Below are 17260 nucleotides of genomic sequence, written 5' to 3' on the forward strand. Positions count from 1 at the left end.
CCCATTACTGAACATAAGGTGGCGCAGTATACATATGCGCCACAGGTTACCATGTATATACAATTCGGCATCTCTAGATCCATTCTTGAGGTGTGTTGTACCAGCAGGACACAACCCAACCCCTTTTCCACTACTTCCATTTGAGGTAACTATCCATCGTCTACCCTTTTGACATTGCCAACAGAGCACTGCTTAGCGCCTTTCTGGCCCAAACTGCTCTCCCCATCTTGCTTCCTTCAAAGCACAAGCTACTAGGGTTGGGCCAGAGAGTCCAGGACCACCAGCAGGACGGCCCTCTCTCCCGCCAGCCCAGAGCCCCAATGACTGCCTCCCTGTTGCAGGGTCAGCCAGTTTCCGCCAAAAGGAGTCCCCAGGCTTTTTCCCTTGTCTGGGACCCCGCCACAGAGCGAGGAGCAACCTAGCGCTCTCACCCTCCCCCCAACTGCTGCTTCACCTTCCAGTTGTAACGCTATGGCCCTGCTACACTTTCTAGATGTAACGCTATGGCCCCCAGTATGGTTTGCACAAACAATTTCAGCCTTGCCCTGCACAGATGCAACCCCTCTGCCCGATACAAATCCGAGTTTATTGCCTGCAGCAAGCTATGTCTAATGGAACGTATCTGAGAACCTCTCAGCAGTTTTGCTACCTCCCGATTCTGCTTTCTCACAGATGTGTTCACTTTGGCTGATGGCACATCAGCACCCACAAACTCTATGAGTGAGTACCTCTGACCAAAATATGGTGGTGTTTGGTAAGACCCTCCTTACCCATGAAAATGTAGAGAACGGAGCCTCCTTTACTCCCCTCCTGCACCTCGGAATCATGCTTTCACCTCCCGAGTGAATTACCAGCACATCTGGAATTAGCATTCCCTTGTGGAGCGCACTCTGAAAATGGGCTGTGACATCCTCCACACGTTACCCGTCATTTCTTATCCAATTATGATTGACTCCCATGGCCCTTTGTGTTCTCTCTTCCCCGGATTCGCTGAACCATTGCCCTGCTCTGTGTATGACCGAATCTCCACACCAGCATACTTGCGTCTACTGACTTGCCACCACTGCATGAGAGTCCAAGAAAGAATAGAAAGAAAAAGAGGAACATAATTACTAAGCCGCCGAAACCCAGACCCCTACCTATACCAGCTGTGGTCTGATGTGACGCTCAAAACAAGATGAACTCCATCTGCCCACCCTCTTGTTTGTTTCTGATGAGAGTCCCATTTTATCTGCTGGAGTGGCCGCCCCAATTCGGAAGGAATGTGATGTGAAATAAGCAGTCTCCTCGCCCAATAGCCCCAGCACGCGCCTACATAATCGCGTGGACTGAAATCTTGTCAGAGGCGTTCCGTCTGCATGTAAGAGAAGCCTATCATCTCTGCATCCAGGCCTCATTTGCAAGAACTTCTCTATCAACACCACCAGGCAATAACATTACCCCTGTACTGATCTTAGCTGGACCTACACGCCTTTCCCTAGCGGGTCCGTTTTTGACCTCCTTACTCTGACCTCAAGTAAGTCAGCCGCCACTACCATATCACCCCTGCTGATTCCCCCTTTTCTGTCCACCTTAGAGCTTGGTACAAGGTCAGATATCCAGAATGCCCAGAAAAAAGGCTAAGGAATACGCTAATCTCAGCAGGGACACCTCATAAGGCGACATACACACTCCTGGTAACACTGACAAGATATTTACTAACCTACTGGCGTCTATGGGTCTCCTGTTATCCTTCACCCTTGGTGCCAGCCGTTCTGAACCTTTTATAGCCCGTCTAACTCTGATGTCCTTAGTGGGATCCGCTACCCCTTTTACCCCTGCAAAGAAGGCAATTGCAGACAACTGCCTCCTAACCAAAGCCAGCGACCTTCCATTCTCTCTCTTACAAAATATGAACAGAGCCACCCCCTGCGGTGTAAATTCCTCCACACCCCCTTCTTCCTTTAGCACTTCTAAGTATACCTGCCATGCCTTCTCATACATACACTTAATCTTGGGCGCAACATAAGCCACTATGAGGTCGGGAGCAATGGGGCACCAAGTTTCCACAGACTTTCCGGGAAGACCGTCAACTGAACGTCCGCTTGTGGCCATCGCGCTCTGAATTCTGTCAACTTAAAACGAGACAGGGCGTCAGCTACTGCGTTATCCACACCTGGTACATGTTTGGCAGTAAAATACACATTACGTCTGAGGCAGCCCCACACCAACTCTTTTAGCAAACAGATTACCCATGGACATTTTGCCCTTTGACTATTCACCACCAGAACTACCGACGTACTGTCTTACCACAACACAATGCGCTTGTTTTCCAGAAAAGCGCCCCATACATGAAGTGCCACAATAATGGGAAATAGCTCTAAGAATGTGATATTGAGGACCAACCCCGTCCTGACCCACTCTGCTGGCCAATGCTGCGCACACCACCTTGATCCTAGCACTGCCCCAAAACCGACACTGCCCGCTGCATCTTTGTAAAGCTCTAGCCCCCCGTTCACTTTTGCCGATTATTGCCAAACCACTGACCCATTGAAACGCTCTAAGAAATCCCTCCACGTGACCAAGACGTCCTTCACTTCCACCGATAGCCTAGTGTGGTGGTGTTTCGCCCTTAAATCTGACATTGCCCTGGCTATATTATGTGAAAAGACCCTGCCCCTGGGTATCACCTGCAGTGCAAAATTGAGTTGCCCCATCAACACCTGCACTTGGTGCAAAGGTAACCTTGCGTGCCCTTAAACACTCATCCAATGAAGTTTGAAAATCCCTTATTTTGTCTTGTGGGAGACTGCACACTCCTTCCACTGTGTCTATCTCAATGCCCAAGAAAGTTATGCGGGTCGCCGGGACCTCAGTTTTCTCCTCCTCCAGGGGCACCCCCAATGCCTCCGCTATACGCTAGAAGCCCAGCAACACCTCCTGACAAGCTGAGGAGCTAGGTGGCCCCGGAAACAGGAAATCATCCAAGTAATGCACCACCTCTTGTGTTCCTAACACATCCCGCACTGTCCATTCCAAAAAACAACTAAATGTTTCAAAAACCTCACACGCAATGGAACACCCCATAGGCATACATAGGTCCATAACGAAATTGCCATCAAACGTGAACCCTAGAAACCTAGTGTCCTCCGGGTACACCGGCAAGAGGCAAAAAGCCGACTCAATATCTGACTTGGGCATCAGTGCGCCATCGCCTAGCTTCTGTCATTTTTGAATTGCTGCATCAAAAGTGGTATATCGCACTGCACACAATTCCCGATCCAACCCTTCATTGACTGACCGACCAGGTGTTATGTTATGTTATGTTATGTTATTAAGTCACTTATAGAGCGCGCTAACACTGATTAGTTTCTTGGCGCTAAGGTGGACTGGATATATTATGTATAAGGTGATATTTCCCTACCTCTTTCTTTGGTATCAGGCCCAGTGGCGAACAGACCAAGTCCTGCCTCGGCAAGTGTTGAAAAGGCCCCGCTACCCTCCCCAGTCATATCTCTCTCTTAATTTTTTCTCCGGTTGCCCCTGGATTTCTTAGCACTGAGAGCTAATTGCACGGGGAAACTTCGGTGGGCAGGGCATATGGAAGCCAGATTTAAAACCTTGATACAAAAATTGAGCTTCCGCCTACCTCTTGTATCTGGTTAGCAGGCGGGCCAGCACATGCAGGCGTATGGGAGTAGGCAAGCTCGTATGATTGTTGGGCAGAGCGGCCTTTGAGTTGCGCATTGGCAGTGGTGCACTGTTACTTGCGCTTCCCCACTTTTTTGTAACACTTATTCTATGGGTGCCCGAGAATTCCACAGAAATAACATATGTGCTTGAACCGACATGCTGCTCTTCTATTACATTCATTCTTGTTGAACTGCCAATACACTTGCTTCTTATCCCCCGCTTCCTTGTCTCCATGAAAGGAATACGTGGGCTTGCTGACTGGCATGGCTGAATAAAACTCCCCATGCCATATATTAATCTCCCGCTGATCCCACGCCACTTTGGGCCTCGCCGCTTTCATCTGCCTGAACTTATTGTCATATTACAGCCAGGCCGTCCCCTGAAATTCAGAAGCTGCCCCATTAACCAATGACATGTAGCTTATCAACTGGGCTGCCAAAGTAGGGAACCGCTCGATCATGATTGCTGCAGAAATAGCAAAACCTGTCACCCAGTTCTTTAATGACCAATCCACCCAAACTTCTTTCAGTTTCAATTCCCCCATCTTTGCCTGCTCTGCTCTACCCAGGGACCACACCCGCATTGATCAGATCGAAAACGTCTACATATTCGCCCTTAAAAATCTCCTCCTTGGTTTCCGCCGGCACGTGGTAAGTTATACTTGCTGATGGTGTCACTGCCAGTGATGCGGAACCGTATAGCACCGGGCTGTGTGAAAGAGGGGTCTGAGCCGACACCACCGTCGCCGGAGATACCAATAGCGTCACTGCAACTTCCCCAACGCCTGAAGCCCCTGTATTACTCACTGGTCCCTGAGCCGTCATAGCAACTACCACAGGCGATTATAGAACTCCTCCTGACTGGACCCACACCTGTGCCACCCCACCCCCTTGTTGCGTGACTACTGGCATTGGAGCCTGCATGGTATCTGTTGGAACCTGCGCAGTAGCCCTTGAGTTGGCAAATTTTGTTGGCTATTAGCCGCAACCTGCGCTAGCATTGTGGCTGGTGCCACACTCTGTGTAAGCCGCCCCATAGAACCTGTCTATTGTTCGTGCATACTAGAGAATGGCCCACCGCTATCGCCTCACCTGCAATGTACATTTGTGATTCATGATTTGTGATTCCCCGACCTGTTTGACCTTCTCCTGATGCATGTCCTTAAAACGATTTGGCATCCACCATATGCGTTTTAGCAAGGCGGGCTCTTGCTGCAAGCTCGTTCCAGAAACCTGAGCCAGAGTGCCCAATTGATACCTCCTTTCTTTGCGACCTCCCATAATGCTGCCAAGGAACAAAAATCCTCTGCAGCCGCCAGGGCCTCCTTGCCCCTGTGTCCGCTTCGGTGGCATCCTGCCTACTAAGAAAAATAAAAGTGAGTTAAAGACTGACAAGCCCCTTGGTTTCCCTTTTGAGAGGCCTTGAGCAGGCGCACATCCATTCTTACCTGCATGCCACGTCTCCATGGGCCGAGCACTAGAGATACTTACTGGCCTAGTGTCTGCCTATACCATGCCTCATGCACATACAGATGGAGAAAATGCTCCCCCCTCCCCCAGGTGATGCTCAGCATACTTACTGGCTGAATACAAGGGGCTATCATGAGCTTCCCCAAGCCATTATCATTCCCTGCCATGCATCTCAAAACACCCCTTCTCTGGGAAGCGCTCTGTCCACTCACCAAACCCTGCGCCAACAGGTGCCATGCTTGCATGCTTCGTGCCGCTTACTTCTGGGCCAGGCTTATCATAACCCTCTCCCACCCCTGTGGATTGTGCTTCCTCCTCCATACCTTGGTGCCCATCCAACCTGCGCACCCTGGCTCCTTAAGTGTTTAACAATAGTTCTGTGCGTTGCGTTTTTACAGCTTGCCCCCACCCCCACATTAGGGCTCCCCCTGCACTTCTCACCATCACTGCGCTCTGGCGTGCCACACCCTTTTGCTGAACAATAGTCCTAATCATACCCTAATATTTAAGTATCATCAAAGGGTTCATTGCGGGTAAACGCTGCGCCACCCTCACTCATTAGAATGAAGGTGCGGAAGTCGGGACGTGCCCGATTACTTCATGAGGAGTAGCTCACCGAGCTACAGCACTAACAACCAATATTTAGTGCATCATGTGCCCAACAACATTTTCGAACAAAAACGGTCGTTCTCCGCCCTTCGCATAACAAGTTAGATTGCCATTGGTGCCCCGCGGGCTTTCCCGAGCAGTCTTGCACTTCAAAGCCACCTCTATTAACGCGCCCACCTTTTCCCCAGCAGACGCGGTCATTCTCCACGCTTTCCCTAAATGAATTAGATTACCATTGATGCCCGCAGCTTTCCCACACAAACTTGCACTTCAAAGGCGCAGCTATTAACGTGCCCGGCATAGCCCTAATAATTCCCTAATATTTTTCCGTATCATAAAAGGATTCCTAGCGTGTAACGGTGCGCCACGCTCGCTCAAATAGAAAGAAAACGCAGTCAATCTCTGAGCATTGAATTACCCTAATTGAAAGAATTAGATTACCATAAGTGACCCGCAAGCTTCCTCGCCCCCTCTGCTACGCTGTGAGACCCCTCACCTTTGTGAATCACCACCAGCGCCGCCGGACCAGCCAGCCCATTCCACGCCAATGGCTCCAGCTGCGCCTTTCCGGCAACCCCCAGAGGCGAGAGGACAAAGAGGGCTGCTCCCTTGAGTCCAGCATTTTTATTACCTTCAGGAGGGATGGCAAGTGCACCTCCCTATCTTCTCGCATTTCCTTGCGACCCTCCCCTTGACCAATTCCAGGGAAACTAAACCGTTCCCTCGTGCCCGAAATCCCACTAATGGCATCCCTCCCCTAGGCGCAGGAAGTGCCTCTCATTAGTACGACTGTTGCTTTTTTGCTTAAGTCTTGTGTTGCCTCTTACTTCCAACAGTTTCTGCCGCCTGCTGCCTGCTTGTCTACGGTGTGGATCTTGGTGGTGCTTTTACAGCATGGGCACCTACAAACATTTGACATGGTGCCCAAGGTATGGTCTGTGGTGTGACTATGGGCCCCACTGATGCCAGCAGGGAGGCAGCAGGTGGCCTGGGTGGTCAGGGATTGTGTAAGGTGGTCGTAGGGGAAGCGAGGCATGTGCGGGAGACATTGCTTACAATGATTAGGACTCTTGTCACTGAGAGGTTAAGGCAGACGAGCCTGCTACTGTCACCAGCAATGCATAGGTAGTGCGTTGTGTATAGTTTGTGGCATTCAGACTATAGAATATAAAAGCCAGGACGTTGACTATTGTGGATCCCATTACAACGCGGTCGTTACAACGACTGTGTGGTTACATTGAAAACCATTACAACGCAAGTCATTCCATCGATTTGCTGAAGGCGGTAGAAGGTGTTGGATTTAAAATCCAACACTTTCTCTACTGTTGCACAGACTGAAGTTGGAATAGTAAATTATACCATTCCAACATCCGGAGCTCCCTACAGCAAGTTGTTGTAACTACTTGCATTGTAATGGCATGCGATGTATCGCATGCATTGTAACGTCACATATTTGGCATGTACAGCTGGTGGCTCAATTGCACACTGTGAAGCCAGAAAACCTGGGATCAATCCTGGCTTCTCCATTTGGTCTGTGTGATCCAAGTGATTTTTTTCTTCACTTTGCCTTTATTTTTCTTCATTATGGAATATAAGAGACCCTCAAAAATAGATGAGTTATGAATATGCGCTGTACAGAACCTTCTCCTGTGTTTGATTATAATGCTGTCCGCGTATGTTAGCAACCTGGGCCACCCAGAAGGTTCACGTGAATACTTACTTGCCTCTTAGCTTGCTTCTGGCGTTGTTGCTAGGGGGGAATGGGGAAGCATGAATGTTCCTAAATACATGTTTGATACACCTTTTTGAATTTTGAAGAAGCATAATCCTATTTTTACATATTTGTTGCAAGATGCCTTTAAAAATAAAGGTGTTCCTAAAGTTAAGTGGTGTAGGAAACCACCTTAGTTACTTATTACCTCAATTTAACGTGCAAATAAATGCTTGCACATTTATTTTACATTTTTTCAGAATATTTGTACTGAGTAAGTAAACAAAAGCCCGTGCTGCTGTTCACCAGGGGGGGCCTCATGTAAAGGTCAAGAGGGTGCAAGCTCCCCCCATTCCCCCTTGTTTCCCCCCCCCCCCCCCCCCGGTATATTTTGAGTATGACTGCCTACGGCATCGCCCATCTGGCAGATTGTAGCCTCTACTGGGTGGCTTTAGAGTTTCCAGTCTCCCAAAGGAGCGGGGACAGAGCCAGTGGTTGAGGACACCTGACACTGTGGAGAGCATCATGCTTTAGGAATGTGCAGCGATGCGAGCAAGGGGAGGGGTTAGATGCCAGCAAACAAGGGAGCACCAGGCATGCAGGAATGTGGGTCGGTGCGACTTCTGGATCAATGAAAGTTGAATTGAGCCATGAAACCATTAAGACATCATATTGCTGTTCACGTAATGTTTTTATAACATTTGTTGTTTTTAGGACTCTTGTCACTGAGAGGTTAAGGCAGACGAGCCGGCTACTGTCACCAGCAATGCATAGGTAGTGCGTTGTGTATAGTTTGTGGCATTAGGAGTATAGAATATAAAAGCCGGGACGTTGTGGATTACTTCTGCCTTTCAATCACCAGTCCCTAGTCACTATGTAGCACTGCAAGTATTTGCTAAGAAATTGCTGTATACCCAAAAGTACCCAATAGGTTTTGCATGCAACATGATCATATACAAATTACGCTCTTCAACTGTGATGCCGAGAAGATCTTTGAGAGGGTACAATAGGATGTTTTCCACTCTGCTTACTTTGTTGTCTGTGGTCTTTGTCCAGACACCTGACTGATAGTTTGGTAAAGAAAGCACAGTCCAAAGAAACCAAAAAGGAGTGGCATAGGGACAATGAGTCCAGACATATTTCAGACTTCTTCAATCCTGATTTCAAATCATATTGAATCGAAGCAGTATTGGAAGCCTAACTATGGGAGCAGGAGGTAGTGGACAAATAGGGGCTACGGTCCTGATATCCCAGGCGGAGGGAGCTGAGGCAGGAGGATTGAGTGGTCTAGTAACTCTGGGCCATATGTATCAAGCCTTTTTTGATTCGCAAAGGCCGACATTTTGCGAATCGCGAAAGGCTGTTTTGCATAAAATGATATGTATGAAACAATCGCATCTTAAGGAATCGCAAATACTTGCGATTCCTTATTTTGCTATAGCATTTAAGAAATCGCAATTTTGCGATTCCTTAAATGCTATGTATGAAGCTTTTTAGACTTGCGATTTCAGGTTTAGAAATCACAAATTACCACCAACTACAAGTTGGTAGTAATTTGCGATTTCTTGTAAATATGCACAATTGTGCATTTGTGAGGGTGGCATATGACGCACATACATGCCCATTGGGCATGTATGTGTGCCATATGCACACACATGTAATTTACAGGGGTGCAGCAGGGTGTCCTTGAGACACCCCTGCACCCTTGCAATAATTCTCAAATTGCGTTTAGCAAATTGCGAATTCGCAATTTGAGAATTATTTGGAAATCATTCCTATGGGCCTCCTAGCCCATAGAAATGCATTGGAAATTATTCCTTAATTGCGAATTCACAAAATGCGAATTCGCAATTAAGGAAGTTTAAGGAATCGCTACAAAAAAGCGAATTTCTTCATACATACCGTTTTGCGATTCCTAAATAGCGATTTCTTAAAAATCGCTATATAGAATCGCAAAACAGAACTATGATACATATGGCCCTCTGTGCGTAAATATATGTAGACTTTGCCTTACAGATGATGATGATGGAAAAGAAGCTACACTGAATGCACAGAACATGCATGGTATTATATGTGATGCAGAGAATGCCCCCACAGTTCCTCCGCCTTTTGCCATAACCCCTGTAAGTATGGACTACATGCTCCTCGACTTACCAAGCTTAGGATGAGGTTGAAGAGGTGGAGAAGGAAGTTCATAACTCTTAGTTTGACGTCTCATTGAGAGATTACGATTTTGGTCTCTTGGGTAGCTCCATACCTTAGGCCAAATCCCATTTTAAAATAGGAGCACAGCACATGATTATATTTGAGACTTTACAAGCATTACAGAAAATCCTCAGCTCTATCCTGGAGTTAACAATGTATCAGTAATACGATCTTCTATATTAAAATCACTGGTGAGACTCGGGTCAAAAGGGATAGATCAATACAAACAGACATGTACAATCCTGTGCTAGGCAATCAAACACCCTGAACAAGGAAGGGGAATCTTATACGGACAACAGGCGGGGGTGTAAGCACTAATCACTAGATAATTAGATGACACTTTTTCACAAAATGAAGGCGGTGGGAAGGAAGGGGGCTAAAACAGAAAAAACAACGGCCAAGCTTTAAGCCTTCTTCTCAAAGAGGATTAGGCTGATCGCCTGGAGCAATAGGGAGAGGAGAAGAATAAGATAAGCTCCATTCAAAAATCCAAAATCAAGGGCCAGCGAATTGGGAGCAAACACCTATAGCAATATACATCAACCCTGCAAGTATAGCTATTATTCTTAAAAAAGGGGCTCCAATTAGCACTACTGTGTGTACAAATGAAGCAGAAGCAAGAATAGGTCCATGCCCTGCTCATGTGGTAAGTGGATCTAATTAAGAGGGAGAGAGGAGCACTCTATTTTTTATCCAATTATTCTTGATTATACAAAGTAGTCCAAGGGTGCAAACTGCTAAACTGTGCTGGCTACACAGTGTGTGAACAACTCAAAGTAAATGTAAGCAAAGCCTACATGCAGGATGCACTGTTCCTAGAGAACATTATTCTCAACAAATTAAATATAATATGCCTTCCTAATGTGGGAAATCAATATTCTGTAAACTTCTCTTCTGCTTGGTAAATTTATTATTCAACATAAATTTTCAAGAAGATGATACTGTGTTCCTTCACAATATTATCATGATTCATCATAGACACAGTTTGTATATATCTTATTTTTCATAATGTCTCTTGTAGAAATTATACATGTTTACATATATTTATATACATACTATCTATAGAAGATAATTCATTACATAGCACAATGACACCAAATGTTGTGAAAATTGCAAAAAACACAGTATAATAATAATAGTATAACAAAAAATAAGTGCCAGTGTTGACAATTAAGTGCTGGCGCCAAGCACAGGAAACCACAGGCTCAAATTAAGCTCTGCGTTTAGCAGTCTAAAGGCTGAGGGCCTCATTTATGAAAGCCTTGCGCCACCGGTGCGTCACTTTTTCCCATGTTAAAAGTGACGCACCGGTGGCGCAAGGCCTTCATAAATAAGGCCCTGAGTGTCTAAGGGCCGGATGTAGGTCGGTCGGTAACGGCCGAAAATCGGTATTTTCGGACGTTACCGACCGAGATTCACAAAATGGTATGTAGGGCCGCATATTTTACAGATTCTGTAAATTTACCGATCGGTAAATTTACCGAATCTGTAAAATACCGAATCGGTATTTTTACCGATTCGGTAACAATGAGATGTAGGTGGGACTCTTCTGAGTCCCACAAGCCTTACAGAATCGGTATTTTACCATGAAATCCAACTTCATGGTAAAATACCGATTCCGGTGTGCATGCACATGTGTGCATGCACACCTGTGCCATATGACAGGCAGACCTGCCCTTAGGGCAGGTATGCCTGCCACATGGCCCCCGAATCTTTTTTGGGGGTGCTAGAGGGTGTCAAAGTGACACCCCCTGCACCCTTGACAAAATCGGTATTTACCGATTCGGTAAATACCGACCGGTAATGCCCCATTCATTCCTATGGGCTTGTGACCTCCTATAATTAGACAGAAGGGAATCTAGAGGAATGGACATTTTAATCATCTTTGCCCCCCAGGCAACTTTATGAAATGAATGGCTGGAATTGGAGCATTGGAAGGGCTCATAGAACAGGTTTCAGATTCTGTAAATTCACCAATGAAACAAAAAACTCCGGTACGTGGTGATTTTGATGCTGCTGTGCCATAAAGACTGCTTGGGAATATGGTTAGAGACGTGGAGGCAATTTAATACATTTCTTGCCCTGTCTTGGCTCGGGCGAAAAACACCTAGGCGAGTCAGATGTTTCCCAGATGTTATGCTGAACAGTTGTAAGGGTTTCTTAAAGTGTCAAACAATTGTTTCTTTTCCAGCATCAATGACATTTAGGTATAGTAAACAGGCATGCATAAAAAATGAAATCATGATATGGAAAGTTAGAATCTGCTCAGGAATATTGGAGTATATAAAAGAATAGAGAGTGGTCATACGTCACTGATTGCCAACTTCGAGAGAGCCCTTTTACCTATACCTAGTTCACAATGCAAGGATCCCCGTTATACACCAAATATAACCCTACTGCGAATACGAAAGTAGTTACATGGGACCCACTGTGGTATAGTAGTTTGGCACCTATGCTAAAGAAAGGTTTTTTGGGGGACATAAATGACATATTGAAAGCAGAAATAGAAAGGGAGAATGTGGAAAGGGGCGACCACTCGGTCCCCCGAACGTATGGCGGAGTACCACGATCCCCCCGGGAAGCCATCTTGGGCGGGAGGCGAGTCTCGGCTGGTATGCCCGAAGCGGCGTAGCCGGGGCGCGCCTTTTCCCGCCCTAGAGTGGGTTGGCCTAGACACTGACGCGGCTGGCCACGCCCTTGGGGCAGGCAGGGGCGGGTTTACGCCCGCCCTGAAGACGGATAAAAGGAGAAGCAAGATCAGAAGGCATCCTCTTGTTCCTGTGCTCTGAAGCTGCACCTCCTCGCTGCACGTGAGCTCGAGATGGAACGAAGAGCCAATTTTGAGCGTTGTAATCGTTCTTGTTTATTTTTCAGATACTCTGTTGGAGAATGCCGAAGAAGGCGGGAAAGCGCATGACTACTGACCAGATGCTGCGCGTTCTCATGAAAGAGGTGACCGACCTAAAGAGGCGGATGGATAAAGACGAGGAAGGGGGACCGAAACGTCCTTTGGCGGGAGCAGCCCCGGGAGGGAAAAACAAGAGGCCCAGGAGGGGATCAGCTGGGGGAGACAACCCGGGTCCCAGTACCCCGCTCGAGGCACCCACTCCCGTGCCGGAGGAAGGGAATCCGATTCCCGTTGTGGTCACCCCCGTGTCCGGGGAAGATATGCCGCCCGAGCTGGCAGCACAATTAGCAGCGTGGTTGGGAAAAGGTAGCGAGGGCGCCACGGCTGTCGACGCACAAGAGCTGATGAAGCAATTGCGTGAGTCACGGGAAGCAGCGAAGGTGTCCACGCCGGCTGCCGCAGTAGAGAAGCCGCAGGGGACGGGTTCAGTAGCAGAGGCAACGTCCGGTGCAGATAAGCGGCCATTGCCGATTGCGAGGGATGAGTCAGCACCCTCTCGTAGGGAAAAGTTGGGTCAGCATGTTCCTTTGGCTATTAAAGAGAAGATATGGGCAGGGGAGTACGTAAACATCTTCTCGTTGCTTACTGATCACAATGAGATGGAGCATGTTAAGGGCCAGAAGGATCTCATGCATCCGAGTGTTTGGCGCGCAAAAATGGCCGCCTTTAAGGTAAATGAAAACATTGGCAATTGGGGCCAAGCGTGGGGGGTTTTTACATCGATCCTGGGGGAACGAAGGCCCGATCTGTAACCCGAATTGCCGATTTATCAGTCACGAATCATGGGGTACTCGGTATCACACGAGGGTAATCATTGGTTCTGCTATGATAACCTGTTTAGAAAGGCTAAAGAACATGATAAAAACTTAACGTGGGATTGTTATGATTTTGTGTCATGGTCCAAAATGAAGGATACTGGTATGTTAAAATTGCCATTAGTAGGGAGTAACGTTGGCGAATCCTCCCGCCAGTATGCGGGGACGCCCTTTCGATCAGGTGCGGGTACCGACAATTACTCGAGGCCTGACGGCAATACAGGAAAAAGGGGGGTTTGTTGGAACTTCAACAGGGGTAAATGTACTAGGCCCCAGGGATCGTGCAAATTTAGACACGAATGTAGTGGGTGTGGGCAATCATCCCATCCTGAGTCCACGTGCAGAGCCAAACCAGGTGATAACGGGGGTAGAGGAGGCGCCAAACAGGTCTAACATAGTCCGAGGGGCACCTTTACCTACCCCGATTGATTCCTTGGCAATGATTCCTTGGCTCAGTGAATACCCGGATCGTACTTCTGCTGGGGTGTTGCGGAACGTGTTTTCTTATGGTTTCCGCATCCCAGTGGGGGACTTTCAAGGTGCAGAGAAATGTAAAAATCAGCTATCGGTCTTTCAGCATACGACCGTGGTACAGGATAAGATCAGGAAGGAGGTTACTCGAGGTCGAGTCGCCGGTCCGTTTAGTGTACCACCGGTTCCTAACTTTGTTTGTTCCCCTTTAGGTGTGGTCCCAAAGAAGGACCCGGGTGAGTTTCGGCTGATACATAATTTATCAGCCCCACGTGGTCTTTCCGTAAACGAAGCGATAGACCCGGAAGTGTGTTCGGTGCGGTACGCATCCTTCGATGAGGCCGTAGCCATTTTGAATCGCCTGGGGCCCGGGGCGCTGATGGCAAAATCTGATATCGAGTCAGCGTTCCGGTTGCTCCCGGTACATCCAGACGATCAGCGTCTCCTAGGTTTCATGTTTCAGGGTCATTATTACATGGATAGGTGTATGCCGATGGGGTGCTCTATATCTTGTGCCTATTTCGAAAAATTCAGTAGTTTTCTACAATGGGTCTTCACAAGGAAGACGGGTTTCCAACATGTGATGCATTACCTTGATGATTTTTTGTTCCTGGGGGCAGCCGGGGATCCGGAATGTGGGCAGGCTTTGGCGCAATTTTGTGTCTTGATGAATCAGTTTGGCGTGCCATTGGCACCAGGTAAGACTGTGGGGCCTTCCACTTGCCTCGAGTTTCTGGGGATCGAGTTAGACTCCGGAGAAGGTTGTTTTCGTTTACCAGCTGACAAAGTGTCAAAGTTCAGGACATCCCTGCAAATGTGTATGAGTGGACCTAAGGTTAAGCTGCATCAATTACAGCAGTTAGTTGGCCAGTTGAATTTTGCCCTGAGGGTTATACCAATGGCCCGCCCCTTTTCCCGTTCGATTGCTCAAGCCATGGTCGGCCTAAAGGAGTGCCATCATCGCACAAGGCTCTCGGCAGAGGTCCGCCAGGACATGCGCATTTGGTTGGCATTTCTGGCGGATTTCAATGGTCGAGTCGTCTGGAACACACCGGCCGTGTCCTATGAGGAGCTGGGGCTGTGGACAGATTCGGCAGGGAGCATAGGTTTTGGTGCCATCTTCGGCACAAGATGGTCTGCACAAAAGTGGCCGACATGGTGGCATGACAGTGGACTGACAAGTAACATTGCTTTCCTGGAACTTTTCCCCATTTTAGTGGCCCTGAGAACTTGGCCCGAAGGGTTCAAAGATCACTCTGTGGTATTTTGGTCTGACAATATGACCGTGGTCGAGTGTATCAATAGTCAGGCAGCACGATGCAAATGGATTTTGAGACTGCTCAAGGAAATTGTTTTACTGTGTATGCAATTGAATGTGCTATTCAGAGCAAGACATGTCCCAGGGGTAATGAACCAGGCGGCTGATGCACTGTCTCGTTTTCGTATGCAGGCTTTCTGGGGTTTTCTTCCCACAGCGGACCCGGAGCCGGCACCCTTTCCCGAAGCTCTCTGGTCTCTCGGTGCCCCGAACTTCGTAACCTCGTGGGAGAGAGTTTAGCACCCAGGACGAGGAAGGCATATGAAGGGGCGTTCCGGTCCTATTTAGCCTTTTTGGGGACTGATAGAGAGGAGCTTTGGGGCCAGGAGGAGTGGGTGGTAAAATTTCTGATGTCCTTACATCTGGTCGGGAAATCAGTGGCCACGGCTCAGAGGCATCGGGCTGCCATTTCCTTTGTTGCTAGGGCTCATGGGATCCATGACCCGACAGCGTCTTTCGTTGTACAGAAAGCGCTACGGGGGTGGCAACGCCTTGAGGGTCGCAGAGTAGACGAGAGGCGCCCGATAGGTTTGGATAGGCTGGCCCAGTTATTATCCAGACTCCCTGCTACGTGTTCATCTCATTTTGAGACAGTGTTATTCCGAGCCGCTTTTACGCTGGCATTCCATGGGGCTATGCGGGTAAGCGAACTAGTGGCGAGGAACAAGCAGGATGTGACAGGAGGATTGTGCCAGGAGCACGTCCAGATCAGAGGGGAGACGATGACGGTCTCATTTGTCAGGTCCAAGACCGATCAAAGTGGGATGGGTGACTGCGTAATCATACGCAGGATTCCCGGGTCCTCCATGTGCCCGGTAAGGTGTCTAGAAGATTATTTAGCACGAAGGGTGGCATCATGGGGGGGGACCTTGTTGAGACACGCTGACGCCACCCCACTGACAAAGTTTCAGTTTCAGCGGGTGCTTGCGATGTCGATTGCCGCTGCGGGCTTGAACCCGGGCGAGTTTGGGACCCATTCCTTTCGGATAGGGGCTGCTACAGAAGCTACAGCCAGGGGTCTGAATGTTGAACAAGTTAAACGGGTGGGGCGTTGGTCCTCCAATTGTTATAAAAGGTATGTGCGGTTGCACATGTTGTGAAGCTGTAACAATGTACTCACGCTTCTTGTTTTTGTTTGGTTTTCAGTTGCGCAAGCCTACGAGGCGGGGCGAACTTTGCAGTCGACCCAACACCGGGCCAGCGGTCAGACATCACCGGCTGTGAAAAAGGAGGTGTGGGTCGTGGGCCACTCATACGTGAGACGTGCCGCAGACGTATTCAAGGCAGGTGATATGATTCACGTAGCTGGGGAATACGGGTACAGTGTGTCCTTCTACGGAAGAGGCGGTCTCTGTATTGACCAGTTTCAATCATTTTTTGAGGGTTTGCTAGGGCGGACGAGGTCACCGCCGTCTGTAGTCATAGTACATCTTGGGGGTAATGATTTGGTCACCACTGGTAGACGACTTCTTCTTGAGGCGATGCTTTCCACTGTAAGTTGGTTAGCGAGGAGAGTTCCAGGGTGCACAATTGCGTGGTCCCATATGATCCCACGAAAAGTGTGGCGGGGGGCTATTTCGGTTCTTGCTTTAAATCATTCTGTTAGAAAGCTTAATAACAAAGTGAGTAGGTTGTTCCGTTCCAAGACACTGCATTCTATTTCGCATGGGTGTATTAATGATGACAGTATGTATTTGGGGGATGGAGTGCATTTGTCTCGGGTGGGGAATGAGTTACTCATAGGAGACTTCTTAGCATGGCTAAAAACGTTACACCATGACCTTTAGGTAGGAGTGTTGTGGGGGGTCCGGATAGCCGGTCAACTATCCGGCCTGTGGCGGTAAGGTCATGATCGGTGAGCACTAATTGGAAGATCCCTATGAGTGGGCGTCACCCAGCACGGATGGGAGCGCTCGGGGGAGGTGGCCATTGGCCCCTCAACGGGGAGGCGGTCCCTTCTAAGGATGGGTCGCCGAAAGAAAAGGAAAGGCGGTCAAGGCCCCTTCCTGGGTAGGAGGGGTTACAGCCCCCTCCTGGGGAATTTCCCGGGGCCAGGACGTCTGCGACGGCAGATGTGGTAAG

The sequence above is a fragment of the Lissotriton vulgaris genome, chromosome 1_1 (assembly GCF_964263255.1).
Source record: "Lissotriton vulgaris chromosome 1_1, aLisVul1.2, whole genome shotgun sequence".
In the NCBI taxonomy this organism is placed as follows: domain Eukaryota; kingdom Metazoa; phylum Chordata; class Amphibia; order Caudata; family Salamandridae; genus Lissotriton; species Lissotriton vulgaris.